The following is a 7453-nucleotide window of genomic DNA, read 5'->3' as shown; positions in this document are numbered from 1 at the left end:
TTCATCAAGGGATGAGCAAAATGTAGGTCATTTTTTTTTGTCCCTTGATCCCATCCCTCCCTACATCCACAATACCTCACTTGCCCTGCATCTTTCCAATGATCCCTGAGCAATGAACCTACCTTGATGAAATGCTGGTTATAACCCTTGGCTATATAAAGGACACGGTTTGCCCTGCTGAGTTTCTCCTGCATTGTGCTTTTTGCCTCAATCATGGTGTCTGTGTCAATATATAGCCCAGGACTGGATGCTGGGCATTGCACTGGAGGACCTCGGCTGAGTGCCAGCACCTTTGGGAGGGAGGCTGCTCTGGAGGGGGGGGGGTTAGACCAGGGTTCGGCCTGAGGACCAGATGCTGGCCTCCGGAAGCCCCAGCCTCGGCCTCTCCTCCGGTTGCTACGCGACGGCATGCGCACCCTCTTTCCCCGCCCGCGTCGACTTCCGGTCTGCTGGAGGAGAACTTCCGTTCGCTCTCAGCGCCCAGGAGGAACTGCCGTGGGGACTTGGCGGTCGCTCGGGTGAGTCAGGAGGCGAGTGTCCGCGCTCTGGGGAGGGACGGGCGTGCTGCTCCACTTTGCAACCCACCCCTTCCCTCTGCGCCGGCCCCTCCACCAGCTGGTCCGCTCCCTCATCTCCCACTTCAGTCAATGTGTGCATTCCCCGCCCCTCTCATGTTAACTGCTCAAAGCGTCCAATGGAATAAAGCACCAAAGTCTGCAGGCAACGTTATTGAAGTAATTACTTGCTTCACAACATGGTTACGATCCAGTGACAATTGGGAGAAATCAAGAGGTGGAGAGGGTGTGGAAATGTCACAGAGGATCTTTCCTGCACCCAACACACTAATGGCAAATGATCGGCTGCATCACGGTCTGGTACAGGAACACCAGTACCCCTGAGCTGGAAGAGGTAGTGGATGCAGCCCAGGTCATTGCAGGATGAGCCCTCCCCACCCTCGAGAGCATCTGCGGGGAGCGCTGCCGTTGGAGAGCAGCAGCAACCATCAAGGACCCACACCACCCAGCTCACGCTCTGTTTTCGCTGGTGCCATCAGGAAAGAGGTCTAGGGGCCACAAGACCCGCACCTCCTACCCCTCCACCATCAGACTCCTCATTGACAAACTTGATCAGAGACTCATTGAATGACTTACTTGTGTACTCAATTGATTTAAAAAAAATCTCTGTATTGCACAGTGTGTTTGCATTCATTATTTGTTTACAGTTCTTTATTTGTTTACATGTGTATGCTGTTTACAGTTTTTTTTACACTACCAATAAGTGGTCATTCTGCCTCGCCCACAGAAAAAAGAATCTCAGAGTTGTATGTGATGTCATGTATGTACTCTGACAATAAATCTGAACATTGATCCTAATTCACAGTCAAAATCCAATTTATTGTCATGTAATAAAAACAGTGCAGTATCACAAAAATAGATATCAGACGTCCGTGGATTTGCCTCCAGTGCTTTTGCCTCTGAAGCCACAGAGTCCAGTCCAAACCATCAGCCGCCTGAGCTCCAGATCCGAATCTTCGACAGAATCAGGAAATCTTCAGCACCGTTGCCACCGTCTCGCATCCCGGTTCCACTACCTGGTACCCCTTCAGCCAGTCTTGAGTCTTAATCGAGGTATGAGCAAAATGTAGGAAGGTAGCGGCTTTGAGCCTTGATGATAGAGGCTGCTTTTTTGAGACACCGCCTTGAGGAAGCAGCCAACATATTAAACAAGCTGTTCCATGCCTGTCATACTCTCTTCTCCCCTCTCCTATTAGTAATTTTTCTTCATTGTTACTTCAATATGTTCAATTCATGTCTCACATGTGTTTTCCTCTTCCCTGTTATTCATCTGCACCACTCTCTGAAATTAAAATGTAAATTCTCTCTTCGACCAACAACAGCTTTGCTCTCTTTACCAACTTTAAATTGCATTTTGCTCAGTAAAAATAAAAATGTCCTAAAAAGTACAGAACACAAATCTCTTGATACGACATTCTTGTTTTGTGCCTCTGTGACATCCTGTCAGTTTGCTAATTCAATCATGGTTTCTAAACATGTTTTATCAGATTCGGAATGACCTGAACACGTCACAGAGCATTGAATTATAGAATGAGAATTTATTGTCATTAACATGTCATTTTTTTGTGGTAGCATCAGAGTGCAAACATTGATTTGAACTGCATTACAAAATATATAGAAATAGTGTACGATAAAAAGACCAAAGCGAGGCAGTGTCCGTGGTTCATTTTTCATTCAGGAATCTGGTGGCAGAAGGGAAGAAGCTGTCTATTTGCCGCTGAGTGCTCGTCTTCATGTTCCTGTACCTTTTTCCTGATGGTAGCCGAGTGATGAGAGCATGGTTCTGGGGGTCCTTGGGGATAGAGGCTGCTTTCTTAAGACACCGCCTCTAGTGGATCCCCTTGATGAAGTGAAGAATCGTGTCTGAGGTATTGCAGGCTGAGTTAATAACCCTCGGGAGTTTTTTGTTTTCCTGAGCATTGGCACTTCCTTACCGGGCAGTGATGCAACCAGTAACACTGCTCTCATTGGTACACCTGTAGAAGTTTTTGAGAGTCTTTGATGATGTACTGAATCTCTTTAAACTTCTCACAAAGTATAGCCGCTGGCGAGCCTTCTTCGTGATTGTATCAACATGGAGACTCCAGAACAGATCCTCAGAATGATAACAGAAAAGTACACTACTCCCGTTTCGCCCCCCCCTTTCAAAAACGTATTGGGGTATGTGAACAGCAGAGGCTTGTGGGCTGGAGGTGCAATATGTCTAAATTTTAAAAAAAATTAAAATGGGTTGATCATCCAGCTCAAAGCCATTTTCTTGCAATATTCCCATATCTTACGAAAGCTATTAACCTCTGTGGTGAATTAACTCAATATTTGAGCCTCTGTATTCCTCCAGGTTAGAGAATTTGAGAGATTAAAATTAAAAGTTCAGATTTATTGTCAGAGTACATACATGATATCACAAACAACTCTGAGATTCCCTTTTCCTGCGGACCAGGCAGAATTTATACTTCTCAGTAGTGGAAATAAAAAACTGTACTCATAAAAGATACTTCTACAAAGAGAGAAATGTAAACAAAAAGTAAGTGGAAACAAACTGCTGAAGAGAAAATAAATATTCAATAATAAATAACGTGAAAAGAGCCCTAAATGAGTTTTTGATTGAGTGTTGTTTAGGAGTCTGATGATGGAGGGGTGGCAACTCTTTCTGAACTTGGCAGTATACGTTTTGTGGCACCTACACCTCTATCCCGATTGTAGCAACGAGAACAGAGCGTGACCTGGATGGTGTGGATCATTGATGCTTGCTTCTGCTCTCCCAACAGCAGCAGATGTTGTTAATGGTGGGGAGGGTTTTATCTGTGATGTACTTGGCTATGTCTACTACCTTTTGCAGGGCTTCACACTCAGAGGTGTGGGTCAGCACACTTTCCACCACACATCTGTAGAAGTTTTCCCAAGTTTTCGATGTCATACTGAACCACGGCAAACTTCCGAGGAAGTCGAGGTGTTCTACCCTTTATACTAAAACTGTGACCTTTGGTTATAGACTCCACAGCTGGGGTTCTATCCTCTCTGAATGTAACCTGTTAAGCCCTTTAAGATATTTGAGATCTCTTGTTCTTCAGAATTCTGGACAATTTTTAGCCAGTCTACTTAATTGCTCCTGATGTAATAGCCAAAACATACCTGGAATCAGTCTAGTAAATATGTTACATGCATAATATTCCCTCTCTGCTGAGTTTTAGATGGGAACACCAAAAAGGTATTTCAGATGCTGTCTTTGTATAATTTCAGGCATCTTTGCTCCAGTACTCAAGATCTCATAATAAAGGCCAAAAATATAATTACTCGCTACAACTGCATTTAGGCTGCCATTAACTTCTGTATAAGGATACCTCTGTTTCTTTGAACATAAACATAAAAAAGCCTCAGTTTTTGTGCATTAAAGTAGTACTTCCTTCACGTTATATATGTGTCATGTTCTTGCCCACTTACTCAGCTTGTCATCTTGAGAATTCTTTACATTCTCCTTCCTTCCCCTAATTTTGTAACATTGATGTACCATAAAACCCCAGTATCCAGCACTATGGGGATTTTCAAATGCCTGATAAGTGTATTTTCCAGTTGTTTGAGACTTACTCCTATATATGCTTAACTAATAAACCTGGATTCACTGAACAAACTTCACTTGCATGAAGATCTGAACCATAAACAATTTTACTTTATTTTCAGTCACATTCTTTGAAAACATTGAACCGTCACTGCATCTGCAGGTTCCACCAGATCATGGAGCCTTTAACCCCCCGTTCCCCAAATTTACAGATAAAATCTCTGACTGGGATAACTGTTACTAAGCAGAGATAAGGAGACACTTTAAGCTCTTCATCCTGGGCGACACCATTGCTGCTTCACACAACTTTATTCAAACAGTTGTTATGAGCAAAGCATGACCAAGGCACTCCACTGGCTGAATATTAGCTCCCTTTTTTACCAAAGTACGTGTTACTTAGAGAACTTTTACAATTTCAAGTTTGCATATTGTTTACCTATTATTTTAATCTTACATATTTTTGAAATTTATTTTCCTCTATTTTTTTCCTAGTTGCTAGAGGCTGTTGGTTGCTTGAATTCCAGATACCAGGGGTTTTACAGTACAATAGTCAATGTGGAGAAGGGAAGAGATGAAACAGAAGTCAGTGATAAGAGGAGTGAGTGTTGGACTTTGGCAACAGATGTGGATAGGTGATCGGTGAAAGCAAGCAAGGATTGCTTGATCTCTTGGATGTGGGAGAGGTCCTGTTGTTTGCCCTGAATGCAATCGACAAGGTTGGAAGAGGTGAATGCTTGCCTCCCCTGGATGGGCTGTTCAGGTCTCTGGATAGTAGGAAGGCAGGAGTTGTGGGAACATATCTCCTGCAATTGTTTCCCCTTGGAAAGGAAAAGGACAGTAGAGATCTGATGCAGATACAGTAGAATCCTCATTATCTGGCACTATGTGGATTGTGGATGTTGTATATGTGAATTTTGTGGTTGACTGAGGCACACTTTTACAATGCCTAACTCATACACTTGCATTAAGAATACACAGTTTAAAAGACAGTAAAGTAATTTGAAAAAAAAAGTCTGTTCCACTGTCATAATTAGAATGCCCTCCCTTAAATTTATAAATAAAGCCTTACTAATATACTTAATAATATTCTAATAAAGTTAAGGACTCTTACTAGGCAAGGATAGGAAGACGCTTTGTGAGAGTCACCCCAGCACCAAGTGGACATTGGCCATTCTTCATCCTGGGTGCCGCCATTTTATTCAAACACAACTTTATTCATATAGTATTCTATAAGCAGAACAATTGCATTGGTAAAAACACAATGCTAGAGAAACTCAGTAGGTCAAACAGTATATATAGCAAAGATAAGATACATAACCAACATTTCAGGCTTGGGCCCTTCATCAAGGCATGAGCAAAATGTAGGGAGGGAGGCTGGCAGTCTCAGTCCTTGATGAAAATTGATGAAGGCTCAGGCCTGAAACGTTTGATATGTATCTTTGCTTATATAAATCTGCTGAGTTTCTCATACATTGTGATTTTAAGACCAACATCAATGTAGTTGAATTTTAAATAGAGCAGCAAATCACATGATTGTTGAAGTACCTTCACCGCTGACCTCGTTGTTGTTTTAAGTGACAGCTCACCTTCACTGTATCAAGGAGCAATTGTGAATGGGCTTTAATTGACTCTCGGTGACACTTTGGTCGTCGAAGCAAATTTAACCTTGAGCCCTTCAACAAGATATGGAAAAATAGTGGCAGGTGACCAAACAAAATGGTAGCAGGGAGGGGTGGGGAGAGAAGCATAGTTCCAAAGGCAGGAGATAACAAGTGGATAAGGGAGGGAGGGAATAGCAGCAAGCAGGGGGAGGAGGGATGGTTCTGTGAATAGAGAGGAAAGGGGTGGAGAGCTCAGGGAAAGAAGACAAGGGGGAGGGAGAATGGAGAGTAAGTTGGTCGATGTTAATGTCATCTGGTTGAAGAATACCTAGGTGGAAAATCAAATGTTCATCCAATTTGCCTGTAGCCTTGGTTGGATAGTATATGAGACCACGGACAGATGTGTGAGTATGGGAGTGCTGCGTAGAATTGACATGGTTGGTCACTGGGAAATCCTTGTCACCTCACCAGACAGAGTGAAGGTGCTCAATGAAGAATAATTGCACTGAGCAAAAAGGTGGCTCATCACCTGGAATGGGCTGAAACAGGCTGGTCGTGCAAACAATCTCATCTTACCATTGCAAAGGTAAAAGCTGATTAAAGTGAAAACAAACATGCCAGGAAATAATTTGTCACGCTGATGGATTCTGTTTGCCATTTTCAGGCAAGGAAATAAGAACTGACGGTTTGATGTAGGTTTTGCTCTGAAGTGACTAGCAGATTTTGCAGAGCTGACTCCACTGCAAAATGAGCAAGTTATCACCCAACAAGAGCACAGCAAGTTTTCAATTGTACCATTCAAATTTATAAACCATGTACTCTCTCAATAATTCCTGGAAAAGTGGAGTGCAGTAAAGCATGAAAGTCTTCACATGTAGTGAATGAAGTAAAAACATGATGCTGGAGAAACTCAGCAGGTCAAACAGCGTATTCTATATCGCAAAGATAACCATATAACCACTTACAGCATAGAACAGGCCAGTTCGGCCCTACTAGTAACCAACATTTTGGGCATGAGCCCTTCATCGAGATAGCTTGATTATATTGGTAATGTTTCTTTCTTTGCTGTGTAAAGTACGTTGTGTGACCTGCTGAGTTTCTCCAACATCGTGCTTTTACTTCCTGAAGAATCTCAGCTCAGCTGTTTTGCTGGTTTGATGTTTCCTTTTCTCACCTATTTTGGGTGAGAATGCCAAGTTTCTCCAGATTTTTCTGGCCCTTTCGAGTGTTAGTATCCATCATTGTGCCAAGCTAGAAAGTTTTGTCTCACAGCCAGTACTTGACATAATACTTGAAGTATCATGAGACATGTTGGAGTGTGCTGCCTCCAGGCCCAGCTAAACTGATATCAATTTTAACCAGCTCCAGTATTATCAAGTTAAAGTTATATTAAAATGTTTGCCTTGTACTCCTGATGTGTTAAGTGATAGTAATGTGCACAATGATACAATCATGTTGGGCAACTTTAAAGGGCCTTTATGCAGGGCAGGAATGCTGGAGGTGAATTCACGACTTTCGGGGACCTTGAGGGAACTCTCTTGCTTCTCTTTCTCTGACTATAAGAGGCACTTCAGGCAATTTCTGTTGATGGTGAATCTGTCTGCTTATGGCAGATGAAAACAAATTTTGTGTAAAATATATATTATATATTTTTTTTATTTAAAAAACATTTATATTTCAATATACAGCGTGGTAACGCCATTTTGGTCCATGAGTCCGTG

General features: G+C 42.5%; 1 protein-coding gene across 2 annotated transcripts in view; it reads left to right on the top strand.

Annotated features, from left to right (window-relative positions):
- The first annotated feature begins 454 nt into the window (after positions 1-454).
- The window catches only part of csgalnact2 (chondroitin sulfate N-acetylgalactosaminyltransferase 2), a 66076-nt gene continuing 59077 nt past the window's right edge, over positions 455-7453 (top strand). The window contains exon 1 of one of the 2 annotated variants that reach the window (XM_069885498.1): positions 455-518. The gene's annotated coding sequence lies outside the window, so the exon portion shown is untranslated. Of the gene's footprint in view, positions 531-7453 lie in introns of both variants that reach the window. The other variant, XM_069885501.1, reaches the window with a different exon arrangement.

This window comes from Narcine bancroftii, chromosome 6 (genome assembly GCF_036971445.1).
Source record: "Narcine bancroftii isolate sNarBan1 chromosome 6, sNarBan1.hap1, whole genome shotgun sequence".
NCBI classification, from domain to species: Eukaryota; Metazoa; Chordata; class Chondrichthyes; order Torpediniformes; family Narcinidae; genus Narcine; species Narcine bancroftii.
The sequence above is the reverse complement of the archived record's forward strand: the minus strand, read 5'-3'. Positions and strand labels throughout refer to the sequence as shown.